This window comes from Miscanthus floridulus, chromosome 3 (assembly GCF_019320115.1).
Source record: "Miscanthus floridulus cultivar M001 chromosome 3, ASM1932011v1, whole genome shotgun sequence".
NCBI classification, from domain to species: domain Eukaryota; kingdom Viridiplantae; phylum Streptophyta; class Magnoliopsida; order Poales; family Poaceae; genus Miscanthus; species Miscanthus floridulus.
In genome coordinates, this window is record NC_089582.1 from 69803327 (window position 1) to 69820136 (window position 16810).

Below are 16810 nucleotides of genomic sequence, written 5' to 3' on the forward strand. Positions count from 1 at the left end.
CCATCAAATTCAGAAGCAAACCTACCACTAAGTCACAGGCGTTTGCTAATTTCATCACTGAATGGACCGAGATCCAAGAGCCCATCGCCGCTACTTGCCTCGAACACTGGGTGATGTACTTTGATGATGCCCTTAACATCAATGGTGCTAGTGCGGGCATTCTGTTCATTACGTCGACCAAGGATAAGCTATGCTATGTTCTCCGGATACACTTTCTAGCCTCCAATAAAGTCGTAGAATACTGAAGCGTGTCTCCATGGTCTCTGTATAGCCATCGAGCTCGGCGTCAAATGCCTCATAGTGTACGGGGACTCTGCGCTAGTTATCAACCTAGCTCAACAAGGACTAGGTCCTATTCCAGTGAGAAGATGGATGCATACTGCGCCGAAATCAGGAAACTCGAAGGAAAATTCTACGGCATCGAGTATCACCATGTGGTACATGACCAAAATCAGCTTGCCGATCACTTATCCAAGCTGGGCTCTTCTTGTGCCATGATCCCACCGAGGGTCTTTGTTCATGATCTCCTAGTGCCATCCATGAAAGAAGATAAGGAAGTCGAAGAGGTTCCCCCTACCGAGCAGTTGGTACTTGCGGTACCTACACCAGGTCATCGATTGGAGGGAGCAATTCATCAAGTACCTCACCAGTGCCGAGGTAGCCCACCGACAAGACTGAAAACTGAACTGCCTAGTTCATCGAAGCAAGCTTTATGTGCTGGTGGATGGCAACTTGATGAGGAAAAGTGCCAAGGAAGGGATACTACAGAAGTGCATCACCCAAGAAGAGGGAGTAAAGCTACTTCTTGAAATTCACTCTGGTTCCTACGGCAACCACGCGGCCCTAAGAACACTGGTTGGCAAGGCTTTCTGAGTGGGTTTCTACTAGCCCACAACCATCTCTGATGCAGAAGACCTTGTACTGATGTTGTGAAGGATGTCAATTTTTCGCCAAGCAAATACACAGTGCCAGCACAAGAGCTACAAACCATCCTAGCTTCCTGGCCCTTCGCATGCTGGGGACTAGATATGATTAGGCCTTTCAAGCCAGCGCAGGTGGCTTCCAGTACGTATATGTCACCATCGAAAAGTTTTCGAAGTGGATTGAATATAAACCGCTCATCTCGGCTACTGCAAAGAAAGCAGTTGAGCTCTTCAAAGATATCATCCATAGATTTGGTCTACCGAACAACATCATCACCGATCTCGGAACTACATTTACTGGCCATCACTTCTAGGACTTCTGCGAAGACCATTGCATCTCCATCAAATATGCCTCCGTTGCCCATCCAAGAGCTAGCGGCTAGGTCGAACGGGCAAACTAGCATGATCCTTGATGCCCTCAAAAAGCGACTATATCAGAAAGAAGAAAAGCACCTGGGTAGATGGCTCAAGGAGCTTCCAGCTATAGTCTAGGGACTGCGTACTCAAGCTAGTCACTAGCACCGGTGTGACTCCATACTTCTTGGTCTATGGCTCAGAAGCCATACTACCAGCGGACATTACTTTCTGAGCACCTAGAGTGGAAAATTATGATGAAGAGCAGGCCGAGGCTATTCAGGTCTGAGGATGTCGATAGGGCCGAGGAAGAACGCCTAATCACCTATGTCCGTACAGCTAAATATCTAGAAGGCTTGCAGAGGTATTATAATCGAAACATCAAGGGTCATTCATTTGCTATCGGTGATCTCGTTCTACACAGAAAACAAAAAACTAAAGGGATGCATAAGCTTTCTTCCCCTTGGGAAGGGCCTTATGTCATCAAAGATGTTACTCGACTAGGGTCTTATCACCTAAGTAACTTAGAAGGAGTCGATGTTCCCAACTCATGGCACATCGAACACCTTATATGTTTCTATCCTTGAAACACTCCAGATATGTACTCTCCAATTTTATATTGAGTAAAGTTTTGGTCTCCATAACTTGTCTCCGTTTTGTCTCTATTGTGGTTTAACGACCACTCACGGTTGCCAAGCTCCATGCTACTTCATAACGAACTCCAATACAAAATCACCATAACCGCGTCGACCATATTTCTCCAAAATCGCCGAAGGATTTCTCCAAAATCGCCTGAAAGATTTCTCCTAAAATCGTCGAACATGTTTTCTCCAAATGTTATCGCCAAGCACGTTTTCTCCAAATCGCCGAACACTTTTCTCCACATCTTTAGGATATTTCGCAAATCAGAGAGCAACATACTTTCTTTCTATTTTCTTTGGAAAAGACCCAGTGTCCAATCTCTCCCTACACGTGCTACGGGCTTTGCGCTCTGCGTTATGGGTCATCGGCTATGGTTCCTTGGTCACGCCTGTTTGTCCTACACGTCTATGAGCTCCGCGCTCGATGTTATGGACTATGGGTTAGCCAAGGTTGAGAATTTAGCATAGAATACATTGCTCGGACGCTGCTTATGCTACCTTTATCTCCAAGTTCATACACCAACTGCTGAGCAGCACACGTTCTGCGCTATTTTTTATGGAGAAGACCCTAGTCACCGATCTCTCCCTACATGTGCCATGGGCTCCGTGCTCTATGTCATGGGTGGTTGGCTGTGGTACCTGGGTCATGCCTGCTACTCCTACATGTGCATGGGCTCCACGCTCGATGTTATGGACTATGGGCTGGCCAAGGCCATAGGGATCAGTAGCAAACCAACTGTTTGGACGCTACTCAAACTATGCATAATCACGTCAGGATTGAAACTGCGAAGATTTTTTCACCGAAATACAAGCAAACTACATATACTGCATATACATGCACCTTGTAACAATTATTCGATAAATAATTGTTTCTTGTGCTTTCACATGTTCTAACTACACTGTCAAGATTTTATAGATGGTAATCTATGAGCAGATTACTAAGCTCCGCTATTACCATCTGTCTCACCAAACAGATCTATATCGTTGGCTAGCATCTTCGCTGCGTCCTCCACCTCATCCTCCAGCTATTGGGTTCCTACATCACTCAGTCCTTCGGCAAACCCACCCCCTATTGACTGAAGGTCGATGGTTGGGTACTGGGACCGAACAACCACGAGGACAAGGGTAGCGGCGGTCATAATGGTGTCGCAGTTGAAGGTCTTGAAGTTCTCCCATGCTGCCTTGCACCTTTGGATGATGGTGTCGGGATGTTGCCGCCTACTATCGTGTTGAGTGGTTAGTTCTAGGTCAACGCAGTCAAGCACCAGCTTAATTGAGGCGATTACAGCATTGAAATTCTCCTTCTAGACCTTGGCCTCCTGCACCAGCACGTCAAACTATGCTTTGGCTTTATGACGATAGCCTGCAAGCGTTAAATGATCCATTATACAAGGAAGCTACTTCAATGGTAATTAGTCCAAGGAGGAATTAACCTTTCAGCTCCTCAGCAAGTTTGTCCGCTCGCTCTGCTTCCTTTGCCTTCTCCTAGCAAAGTTGATGGATGGCCTGGCGCATTTGGCCGAGCTCATCGTCTTTCTCTACAAGTGCAACAGTTGTTCATGAAATGTGGCTGTTTAGCAATACAAAAGTACATTCATTGATATATCATACCTGCTTTCTACTTGGATACAATGTTAAGTTGTTTGGTTCTCCTCTCTAGCTGCTCGGAAGCACTTTTCAGTTGGCCAGAGATAGCCGCCAGCTGCTCGGACTGGCTACGCACCTGCTCGGACACAGCAGCCAGCTTTTCGGCCAGGACCCCCTTCTGGTGTTCTAGGTCCCACGCATTGGACTCTGCAAGGTCTTGTTCGCATTGGGCCCTCATGATATTCTTCTCTGAGAGGTTCTTGGCCTCTTTGAGTTTTTTGTTCTCCTCAGCAAGGGACTCCATTCGCTTTATCAGCTGGCAGCACTGCTCAGCAACCCGAGATATTTCCTGCAAATGCACGATGACAGTATCGTTATCCCATTCCAATAAACAACCAGAACCTTTCTAGACATAGTATTTACCTTGATCTGCTTCATCACACCAGTAAGGGCAGTCTCTAGTCTCCTAAACTCCTTGGTGGTGTCCTCCTCTTCGACAATTACTATTTCATCACCGTGCTTTCGGAGGATCCCAATTGATTGGGGTCGAGGTTTGTCACGCATGATCTCCTCCACCTCGTCCTCCTCTGTTGCAGCCAGGGGCACCACCTGGGGGCTCAGTGGTCAGATAGCGGGTCCAACCATGCCTTCTGAAGCATCGGGGAGTGCCATCTGCTCCTTCGACGCTGAAAGCTTTTTCGCTCTAGATTCTGCTATTGCCGAAGGTGCTATCGCCGACTCGTTCGCCAATTGAGATAGTCGTTCACTGCCACCAAGCCCACCAGCTGTGGGGTATTAACCCCTATACTCTTACGGCTAGGCTTGGGCCATCTCGGACCAGGGGGTCTGGCCCACTAGAAGACGACATGTGGCCTAGCCGATTTGCTCAGAGTCCCGCGCAAGGAATCAAGGCAGACTTGGAGATCAAGCAAGATCCTAGTCGGTTAGAATAGGAATCCTTATCCGGCCACCTATGGCAATTGAAACTAGTTAGGATTAGTTTCTAGATCTATAACCCTGCCCCCCAGACTATATAAGGCAGGTAGGGGACCCCTCTCAAAAATCATCTCATTGACATACAGCAGTACAATCAGACGCAGGACATAGGTATTATGCCTTCACGACGGCCGAACCTGGATAAAACCTCGTGTCTGTCTTGTGTCACCATCTCATTCGTAGCTTCCGCACCTGTCTGACGATAATCTACTACCTTGGGCATACCCCTAGGTAGACTGCCGACCATATTTCATCGACAGTGGCACGCCAGGTAGGGGGTGTGCGTACTGCTCTCCAGATGAACAAGATGGTCATCATCCCCGATTCCATGGCTACGCCGAATGGCCTCACGTTCACCATCGGCCAGATCACCTAGACCACTGGCTCCGACAACTTCATCGCCATGACCATGGAGGAGGCGCGAATCCAATGTGCATCGACCACTGCTTCACCAGCATCAGCTACAGCTCCAACCATGTTGGACCTGGCTCCGGCCATACCAGCATCGTCTTCAGCCACGCCGACAACCCGTCGTTCGCTTCCTGGCTACAAAGGGAAGCAGATCGACAACACCGACCTGCTCAACTCCATCGATTGGGTCGGCACCAAGCTTGCTAAAACCCTAGCTCTGGTAGATTCGATTCAAAATCAACCTACCCACAATAGATCTACCCGACCAGCTCGAGCCAGTCATCCTGCACAACTCGATACGGATCTCGTGGTCACGTCTACTCCTAAAGGGCGCTTCGTTCATCGCCGGCCAGCCCCGCAACGGGTCTTTGGCTCTCCGAGTGTGAAGCCTTGATGGAGAATTACTAGGCTTAGCCCTATGGCCTGCAAAACACTACTTCCAACTATGTGTACAATATACAACGCTGCTCGAATCTGTGTTTTATACATCGACCTCGGCCAAAGCCACGCAACTTTGTCAACATGGTTTGGATTGAGGAGTATCAAGAAGGATCGGTCCACACAGTTCAAGAGGGCGATTCAAGCTCCCCGTCTAGCATCGCATCTATTGGCTCCGTCCACACTGAGCTTCAGCATCATGACAATGAAGAAGTTGAATATGATCTGGATATCCCAGACCACTCCTCGGGTTTTCCATGATTCCCATCCTTCCCACCAAGGCGAGGAGGCTTGATCAATGTCGTCAGTAATGACGAGCCATCGGCAGTTGGCGAAATAGAACAAGAAAGGCTAGCACGCGAAGCACGCAATATTGACTGGTTTAATCGCAGACAAGCCAAAGCCGAGGCAGAAGAGGAGGCACAACGCATAAGGGTCCAACCACGTGATCTCAGCAATGCCTTTGATAGGGTAGGGGAAAAGCAGGTCTTCAGGACTCCAAGCGCCAACGTAGCTGTTGCTATGGCGACAATGTAATGACTACCCAATACCCCAAAAATCTAGGCAGTTCGTGATGATGTACAAGCTTACCTGACGGCTGCTATAGCCTAGACCGCAGAGATTGCAAACCAAGCCCGGGCTTCGTCCGTCTTAGTTGAATCAAGCTGTAGCCGCCAGTACTCAAGTCGCTCACAGCCACCCAACCAACGTGGCTCGTGCAACAACAACCCATCAGACAACCATCAAGGTGGAAACAGTGGTCATGATGGTGGTCGGGACGACAACTGCCACGACTACTGGGACAACAACCGCCGCGACTACCGAGACGACAACCACCACGACTACCAGGACGACAACCGCCGAGACAACCGCGACAATCGCCGTGATAACCGCGGTCACAGGGTCAACTAGGGGGGCAATCAGGATCGCCATGATGGCAATAATGATCTCCGCCATTACCTCGGAGAACGTGATCTGCATGATCGCATTAAACAAAGAGCAAACGATCGTGCATCCCATGAAAGCTATCACCGTATGGAATATGATACCACCCATGGCGCTCCGGGTTTGAAGCAGTTTACTCCTCACCTTTACCAAGTCATGTGGCCAAAAAACTTCAAGCTCGAAAAACTCTAGAAGTATGATGGCAAGGAGAACCCCGAGTTATGGGTCATGCTCTATGAAACCACGTGCAGATCAGCCATGGCTAATGAGCACATCATGTCTAATTACTTCCCTATCGCTGTCGGCCATGCAGGCCACCAATGGCTGGTCAGCTTGTCGGTGAACTACTTTTATTCTTAGCAAGAGCTCAAGCAAGCATTCATTGACAACTTCATTGCTACTTGTGAACAACCCAGCAACAAATATGATCTACAGCAGATTCGAGATCGCAAAGATGAGCCACTGCGCGAGTACGTCCGATGCTTCTCAGAGATACGCATCAAGGTCCCATCAATATCCAATAACGAGGCAATCGAAGCTTTCATCACTGGTCTCTGCTTCCTAACGCCCTAAGGGACAAGCTCTTTCCGCAAAAGACCTGAATCGGTCACAGCGCTCCTAGCTACTACTAAAAAATATGCAGATGCTGATGATGCTAAAAAGATAATCATCGAAGAAGCAGCAAGGGTTCCACGCTCCGACCACCCCCCACACTGCGATGACTACCGCGGCAACCATGGTCGGAACAACAATTTTTATCGCTGCAACTAGCGCAACGATTCTCGGGACCACCATGACCAGCGTAATCAGCAGCATAATCACCATGAAGATTACAGGGGCAAGCATGCTCAGGAAGACGACGGCGAAGTCAACATCGTTAAAAAAGGTGGCGAACGTCGCAACTACGAAGAAGACTATGCCAAAGCATTGAAGGGACCCTACCAGCTCCATCCCAAGTCAAACCACACCATGGAGAATTGCTATGTTCTCAAATCCATCTACACACGCCAACAGGCTCTGGATAAAATCTGACAAGCCTAATGACGTAGGGGAGCAGCGTAATGAGGACAACGTTGATGAAGACGTAGATCCTCGTCATAAGTACATCAAGCCAACCGACCGCATCCACACCATCATTGGGGGCAGAGTGTCCATTGAGACCAAATGAGAGCACAAGCTACTCGCTCACACTTGCTTGAAACATGGCCAATGCCGACAACCTCATCGCCGATCTGTGGCTCCCTCCTTGGTCTCACCACGAGATCTCCTTCAGTAGAAAGGACCAATGGGCCGCAATACCTGAGCCTAGGGCATTTTCCTCTGGTTCTCGATCCTTGTATCAACAAGGTTCAGTTCGATAGAGTGCTGATTGACGGTGGCAGTTCCATCGATATACTGTTCAAGAATAGTTTGCTAGCCCTGAAGATAACCCAAGCTGATCTCAAGCCATACAAGGCATAGTTCTAGGGTGTTCTCCCCAGACAGAGCTCCACACCTATCAGGCAGATCACGCTACCTATGCAATTTGGTACCCCAGACCACTTCTGCACTGACTATGTCAACTTCATGGTCATCGACTTCGAAGGCACCTACCATGCTATCCTTGGTCGACCAGCGCTCACCAAGTTCATGGCCATACCTCACTACAGGTATTTGGTGCTCAAGATGCCTACTGAGAAGGGAGTTCTAACTCTTAGGGGCAACATATACGCAGCTTACACCTACGAGGATGACAGCTTCAAAATAGCAGAGGCTCACGACCTCTCTATTTGCATGGCCGAGACCATGCTCGACGCCAAGTAGACCCTAGCCGACCACCTAGAGATCCTAGAACTCGAGGCCCCACGCAAGAACATCAAGTCCAAAGAGCACAAAGAGATCTAGCTGGTTGATGGTGATCCTAGCAAAACAGCCCTTATCAGGGCCAACCTGGATCCTAAATAGGAAGACGCGCTCGTCAGGTTCTTGAGGAGCAACATGAGTGTGTTCACATGGAAACCCGCTGACATGCCCGGTGTACCTCGAAACTTGATTGAGCACTCCTTAAATGTTGATGGCAAGGCCAAACCCATCAAGCAGAAGCTATGACAGTTCGCTCACAACAAAAAGGAGGCTATTCGGGTAGAAGTTACATGGCTTTTAGCAGCAGATTTATCAAAGAAGTGTATCATCCGAAGTGGTTAGCCAACCCAGTTCTTGTACACAAAAAGAATAAGGAATGGAGAATGTACATTGATTATACTGATCTCAACAAACACTGCCCTAAAGACCCCTTCGGCTTACCTCGCATAGACAAGGTCATAGATTCAACTGCCAGTTGCAAGCTGCTTTCCTTTCTCGATTGCTACTCTAGTTATCACCAGATCGCTCTCAAAAAGGACGACTAGATCAAGACATCCTTCATCACACCCTTTAGCGCCTACTGCTACATGACCATGTCATTTGGGCTCAAGAACGCTGGGGCTACCTACCAACGCACCATATAGGCCTACCTCAAAGACAAGATAAAAGACGACCTCATCGAGGCTTATGTTGACGATGTAGTTGTTAAAACCAAGGAAGCATACACCCTTGTCGATAACCTAGAACATACCTTTGCAGCCCTTAACACATTCCAATGGAAATTAAACCCAAAGAAGTGCATCTTTGGTGTTCCATCTGGTACACTGCTCAGCAACATCGTCAGTCACGACGGCATACGCTCTAACCTAGAGAAAGTAAAAGCTATCTTGGACATGAAGCCACCCAAAAAGGTGAAGGATGTTCAGAAGCTTACTGGATGCATGGCTGCCCTCAGTCGTTTCATATCCAGATTAGGCAAAAAAGGACTACCGTTTTTCCAGTTGCTCAAAGCATCCGTGAAGTTTGAGTGGTCAGAGGAAGAAGACGCTACCTTTACATAGCTGAAACAATTCCTTACATCACCTCTGGTCCTCACTACTCCCAGAGAAGACAAAACCCTCCTGCTTTACATTACGGCAACTAATCGAGTGGTCTCCACCGCCATGGTGGTCGAGCGAGACAAGCTTGACCACGTCTACAAGGTACAGCGACCAATTTATTTCATCAGTGAGGTGCTCAATGAATCCAAGACCAGGTACCCACAGATTCAGAAACTGATCTACGCCATACTAATTACATCCCAAAAGTTGAAACACTATTTCGATGGATATTGTGTGGTGGCCATGACTGAGTACCCTCTGTGGTAGAACCTCCTAAGAAATCAGGCCCACGTGCACCTATCGTTGTCTCAACAGACCTCTAATAGCGTACACGAGTTCCCAACAACTCAACAGGTGTCCTCGGGAAACCCGAATCATCCATGAATCTTTTTCGAATAGGATCCCAATCATAGACATTGTAGATTACAACTGTTTTCAATATACATCTTAGAGGTTATCAAGTGGAAGATTTAAGTTTTAATATTACAAACTAGTTGTTTCAAACTTACAAAACCATAAGTGTCATACAACCATAGTAGTGGGATAATACTACATTAACATTATTTATCAAACAAACTAGTGCCTTGTCCTAAGGTCATTCATCATTCCTCATCATCATCGACTTCAAACACAGACATGCAGCAGGGACCAAAACAAGCCTGCATATGCGACTCACCTGCAACAAGGGTTAACAAACCCTGAGTACAAAAGTACTCAACAAGACTGACCCAACGTAAAAGGGGTGAAAGACTTTAGAGATGCAGGTGTTGGGGCAAGGTAAGGATGTAGCAAGATTCAAAAGTTCTTTGCCAAAAGCTTACTATTCTTGATCCTATTTTCAAGTTTTACCCCTAAGTATTCTTAGGTCATTATCTCAACTAAGTGTTCATATTCCATGTTCCAATCCTTTTCATTCCATTCCTTTTCTCAATTTTTAGTAATTCACCAGTCCTGCATTGCTTCTGTAATGAATCGAGTCTCCATATCCGTGGAGCACCGACAATTCGAATTGATTCAAGTCCCAGCTGGGGATTCCTTATCACACGACATATGTAGAACTTAATCTTGCATATATCAACCTCGCTACCGGATCCTCCTATACTAAGCCATCTCCACACCACCTGAGAGCACAGCACACCTCAAATCCAGCCACATTCCAGCCACGAGGGTACACGCTACTCCCACCATCTCTCAACTCCCAGTGCATGGGCATTCATCTTAGTATCGGATTAGCTAAAGTAGGCTTACTGGAGTATGTGGCCAGTACTACAAAGTGTCTCGTTTAGAAGATCCACAATGAGTGGCCTTTAAGCGACATAGTCGACAACATTACCCAACATTCAAGATAAGTCACCCAACTAGTCTCTAGTTCATTCTATCTTCTTTCTTTCTTTGGCAAGAATGCCATCTTTGAGTGTATCGAAACTTTTACTTTGAAAGCCTACCATAAAGCATACTAAGCATTCTACGCCTTTGTAAATGAAATCATCTTCAAGGATGGTAAACAATTAACAAGGTAGGTAATGCATCAAGTAGGTAACATTTGAATAAATCAACTTAATGCAATAGGTAACATAGGTGATAAACTTTTCAAAGTAAACAAGGTAATGGTTTAATGCATAAACTGGGGCTTGCCTTCGTTGACGATCTCGGGTTCCAGATCAGTACCACAATTATTGAATCCCGAGACAACCGGGGATTCTTCCACAACTTGCCCAACTAGGATTGGTTCACTCTCGGATTCTACATGAAATAATAACATATGCTTACAACATGATGATGATGTAAACATGATGCTTTCATGGTGCATGAAATATAATAACACCTTGAGTACAACTTCCCTTCATGGTACAGTTGCAAGCCAACAAAACCAACTTGCAATTCTACTATCAAGGACCACACAAGTGACTTGACCAAATTGATCTTGAAACCCTACTGGTCACAAAACATGACCAAAACAAGATCAAACCCTAAACTAACATTTAGGGTTTGCTTTTATCCATTTTTGAATTAAATTTGGAATTAAGCTAAAAATGAACTTGTTCCAAATGACCCCAAAATTTTATGTAAGCTTCCTCATGATAAATTAGTGTACCAAAACAAATTTCATAATTTTTGAAGTTATACAGTGGCCTACAAAAATCATGGAAATTACATTTATCAATTAATTGACTGAATTTTTGAACATTAAAATTTATTCAAATTTCAAGTTTCATATTTTAAACCATAATAGAACATGTACAGAAGCTACACACAAATTTTCAGAATTTTTGGAGCTATAATTATTTTCCTATGAATTTCCAAAGTTACTGCACTATTCAAAATCCTGAAAATAGAAAATCTCTCTGTTCTTTCTCTCTCTCTCTCACTGACAGCCAGGGCCCGCTGTCAGCGACATAGAACAAGGCACGGCAGAGCTGCCGGCTCTGGTCGGCCAAAACGTGCTGACGACGAGGCTCCGACGAGGTGGACAGCACCATCATGATCTACAACACCTCGCGAACCTAACCCGACCCTCAGAACAGTTGCAGATGCACCGGAGGAAGCTCTACGTCAGCCATGGCGGCCACAGTGGCGCGGGCATGGCGGCGCACGGCACAACGCTGGCTACAGCTTGGTAGAGAGTAAAACAGAGAGAGCATCATGCTCAGGAGCTCACCGCGAACATGACGGTGTGCTTGATGAAGGCGGAGATGGACTGGAGCGTCCTAGCCATGGTGAGGTCGGCAGTGGCGGTGCTTCGGCTGGCTCCGAGGAAGAAGACAACGTGCTGGGCGATTCTGGCCAACTCGAGTGATGCGAGCAAGCCGAGGAGAAGCGCTAGATCGAGACGATCACGCTGGCGTAGCTAGGCATGACGGGAACGGTTCGACGGCGGCTACGGCGAGCGGTGGAGCTGAGCGGTGGCGGAATAGAGCAGAGAAGAAAAGAAAGGATGATGGCGGGTGCTCCTATTTCTAGAAGGGGAAGGCGCGTCCAGCTTCGCCAGCTCCCGAATGAGGTCACCACGGTGACAAAAATGTGTCACCGTGCGAGGAAGCGGTGAAGATGATCGGCGGCAGCAGCTCGGTGGCGAGTAGGCGGTGGCGCTCTACTGTCAACTGAATTTTTGAAATATTTACAGAATTGCCACTAAGTTCATTTTACAAATTACTCTCAAATTTTCTAAAGAAGTTGAAAATCTCCAAAAATAAAAGTTGCTCAACATTTCAAGTTCTACAACTTTGCTTAAATGAACATTTTCAAATTCTACCTCCATTTTGAAATTTGAATTTGGGGTGCATTTGAGCATTTGAATCATTTCAAAATTACTCCAAATTTTATATGTAAACTTTAAAAACTTTGAATACCAAAGTTGATCCTTATAAAATAAGCTTCAACTTTGCTTTTTGTCACATCCCCAAATTCCAAATGGATTTTGAAATAGACAAAAGGGGCAAAAAGGACTTTTATGGTTTGAACTTGAATTCAAATTTGATTTGTTTACCTTTTTACTTAACTATGATTTTTGACCAATTACATGGCCCATTAGGGTTATTTGAGTCAATTGACACATGGTCTCACATGATCACATGAAATTTGACACTTGTGGTCATGATCTTTATTTAGAGTTTTGGATCACATACATCACATAAAATAACAACTTATAAAATAAAGCTTATTTAGTGAATGCATTCAAAATTTTCTACTTTATGAATGCTTTGCAATGCATATGATGACATGTCAAGTTTTAGTGCAAGGTCAAAACACCAGAGGTGTTACAACCCTTCCCCTTAAAGAAATCTCATCTCGAGATTTAAAACCTAAGGCTAAGTAATGGAAAAGGAAATGTGTCAAACTAACACATCATAACATTGTTCAAAAAGCTAGTGAGGGGGTTTTCCATTCATTTGACAAAGAGACAAGTTACAACATAGACAAGATATTGCAACTAAATAGAAGCGAAGAAGTAAGGAAAGTTTTCTTCTAAGTAATCCTCGGACTCCCAAGTAGCTTCATCTTCAGTGTGTTGATTCCATTGTACTTTGTAGAACTTGATTGTACGTCTTCGAGTGACTCGATCTTTCTGATCTAAGACTCGAATGGGGTACTCAGCATAAGTCAAATCAGGTTCTAGTTCTACATCACCAAAGTTGATTATTTGGTCAGGTACTTGAAGACACTTCTTTAACTAGGATACATGGAAGATATCATGCACAGCTGCCATGTGATCTGGTAGCTTGACGCGATAGGCGACCGGTCCACATCATTGTTGGACTTGAAAAGGACCGACATAACGGGGCGCCAACTTTCCCCGAATCCCAAAACGATGAACTCCTTTCATCGGCGATACCTTGAGGTGGACATGATCTCCCACTTTGAATTCTAGCGGTCGTCTCCTCTTATCAGCATAGCTTTTCTGTCGGGATTAAGCTACCTTCATATTAGCTTGTATGAGTTTAACTTTCTGTTCAGCTTCCTTGACCACATCCGGCCCAAAGAACCAATGTTCTCTAGCTTCTGACCAATTTAAAGGTGTCTAGCATCTACAGCCATACAATGCTTCGAATGGTGCCATTTTAATGCTCTCTTGATAGCTATTGTTATATGAGAATTCAGCTAAGGGAAGGCATTCATCCCATTTAGCACTATAGGAAAGGACACATGCTCTCAACATATCTTCAAGAATTTGATTTACCCTTTCAGTCTGTCCATCTATTTGCGGATGATAAGCAGAACTGCGGATAAGTTTGGTTCCCAAAGACTCATGCAGACTTTTCCAAAACTTAGATACGAACAATGACCCTCTGTCAGAGACAATTGTCTTGGGTGCCCCATGCAGACTGAAGATTCTATCAAGATAAAGCTTTACATACTGTTCCACTCGATATTTATCTCTGACTGGTAAGAAATGAGCTATCTTGGTTAGGAGATCAACAATAACCCATATTGAATTGTAGCCTGCAGATGTCCTAGGCAATCCCACAATGAAGTCCATACAAATATCTTCCCACTTCCAAGATGGAACTGGCAATGAATGTAATGGACCTATAGTCTTCATGTGAACCGCTTTGACTCTCTGACAAGTATCGCATTTGGCCACATATTGAGCTATTTCTATTTTCATTTTGGTCCACCAATATCTCTTCCTTAGATCATGATACATTTTGTTGCTACCTAGATGAATGGAGTATCTTGAAGAATGAGCTTCATCAAGAATCTGCTTTTGTAGTTTCAGACTTTTTGATACTACCAATCTATCTTTGAACCATACGACATCGGATTCATCAATATTGAAACATGTTGGTTTTCTAGATCTGACTTTATCTTTGATATGGGCTATACCCTTACTTTTCCGTTGAGCAACAATGATCTGATCTTTGATAGTGGACTCAACTGTAATATTGGACAGGGAATCTTGTTCTATGATTTGTAAATTCAGATGCTCCATCTCTTGACACAATGTTTGTTGCATAGGTTTCACAGTCAGACAATGGCAATGACTCTTGCGACTCAGGGCATCGGCAACCACATTAGCCTTGCCTGGATGATAATACACTTCTAAGTCATAATCTTTGATAAGTTCTAACCATCTTCTTTGCCTCATATTCAACTCTAACTGAGTAAAGATATATTTCAAACTTTTGTGATCCATATAGATATGACAGATATTGCCCAATAAATAATGTCGCCAAACCTTGAGTGCATGAACAACAGCGGCTAATTCAAGATCATGGGTGAGATAATGTTCTTCATGCTTCTTGAGTTGTCTGGAAGCATATGCTATGACTTTGCCTTCTTGCATAAGAACACAGCCAATACCAATTCCAGATGCATCACAATAGATATCAAACGGCCTCTCGATATCAGCTTGTGCTAATACTGGTGTAGTTGTTAGCAACTTCTTTAATGTTTGAAAGGCCTTCTCATATTCTGTTGACCATACAAACTTAGTTTAATTTTTCAGTAGTTTAGTAATCGGCTTCGCAATTCTAGAGAAGTCAGGGATGAACCGACGATAATAACCTGCCAACCCCAGAAAACTACAAACTTGATGAACAGTGGTAGGTGCTCTCCAGTTAAGGACTTCTTCTACCTTGCTCGGATCAATAGCTATACCTTCAGCAGATAACACATGACCCAGAAATTGTACTTCCTCTAACCAGAATGCACATTTACTGAATTTGGCATATAATTTGTGGTCTCTTAATTGTTGTAGAACAATGCGGAGATGTTCCGCATGTTCCTCTTTGCTCTTAGAATAGATAAGAATGTCATCAATGAACACCACTACAAACTTATCCAACTCGGGCATGAAAACTGAGTTCATCAGGTACATGAAATGAGCCAGGGCATTGGTCAGCCCAAAAGACATGACTAGATACTCATATAGACCATATCGGGTAGTAAACGCTATCTTTGGCACATCTTCCCGTCTGATCTTAATCTGGTGATAGCCTAATCTCAAGTCTATCTTCGAGAACACCTTAGCTCCCACAAGTTGATCAAAAAGAAAATCAATTTGGGGTAAGGGGTATTTGTTCTTTATGGTGACTTCATTTAACGGCCGATAGTCAATACATAACCTTAAGGTTTGGTCCTTTTTCTTCACGAAGATAGCAGGGCATCCCCAAGGTGATGAACTGGGTTGAATGAAACCCTTGTCTAACAACTCTTGTAGTTGGATTTTTAATTCTGCTAGTTCTTTGGGTGGCATCCTATATGCTCTTCTGGACATAGGTGCCGTTCCTGGTTTCAGATCAATTCTAAACTCTACATCTCAGTCTGGTGGTAGACCATACAGATCATTAGGAAAGACATCCGTAAATTCACATACCACCAGAATTTTCTTGGCTTCTTCAACAGTAGTTGCACAGACTGTTCCAACCGTACTCTTAGGAAAGGGAAGTTAGATGAGAAGTTGGGTTTTGCTATCAGGTACATTTATCCTTATGGTCCTACGCATGACATCTATGACAGCCCCGTGTTGAGTTAACCAGTTCATACCAAGGATCACATCTATATCTTGATCATTTAATATCAGCATATTGGTAGGGAACTCATAACCTCCCAAATCAATAGGTACATGCTGAACTACCTCCCTTGTACAGATTCGTCCCCCGGGCGACTATATATGATATGGTTCTTTTGTTTCCCCAATAGTCATCCCATGCTTCACAACAAATGTATGATTGATGAATGTATGGGATGCACCAGAATCAAATAAGGTAATTGTAGGATGCTTAGCAATGGGAAACATACCAATCATTACTGGTTCTCCTTCTGGAATAGATTCCACCTGAGTATAGAAGACCCTTCTAGTTTTCTTCTCAGCCTGACCCTTCTGACTATTCTGAGCATTGCCTTTGTACTGATTCTGAGCTTGAGTAACAGGGGCTTTAGGTGCAGTAGGATCACTCTTCCAAGGATACGGACATTCTTGGGAAAAGTGTCCAGGTTTACCACAATTATAACATGGATAATTATGATTCTGGGGAGTAGCAGTGTGGTTTGCATTATTGGTATTCTTTTGCTGCTGCGGTGCTTGATGAGGATAAGGCGTATTAGTTGCAGGGCGAATAAAGATTTGCTG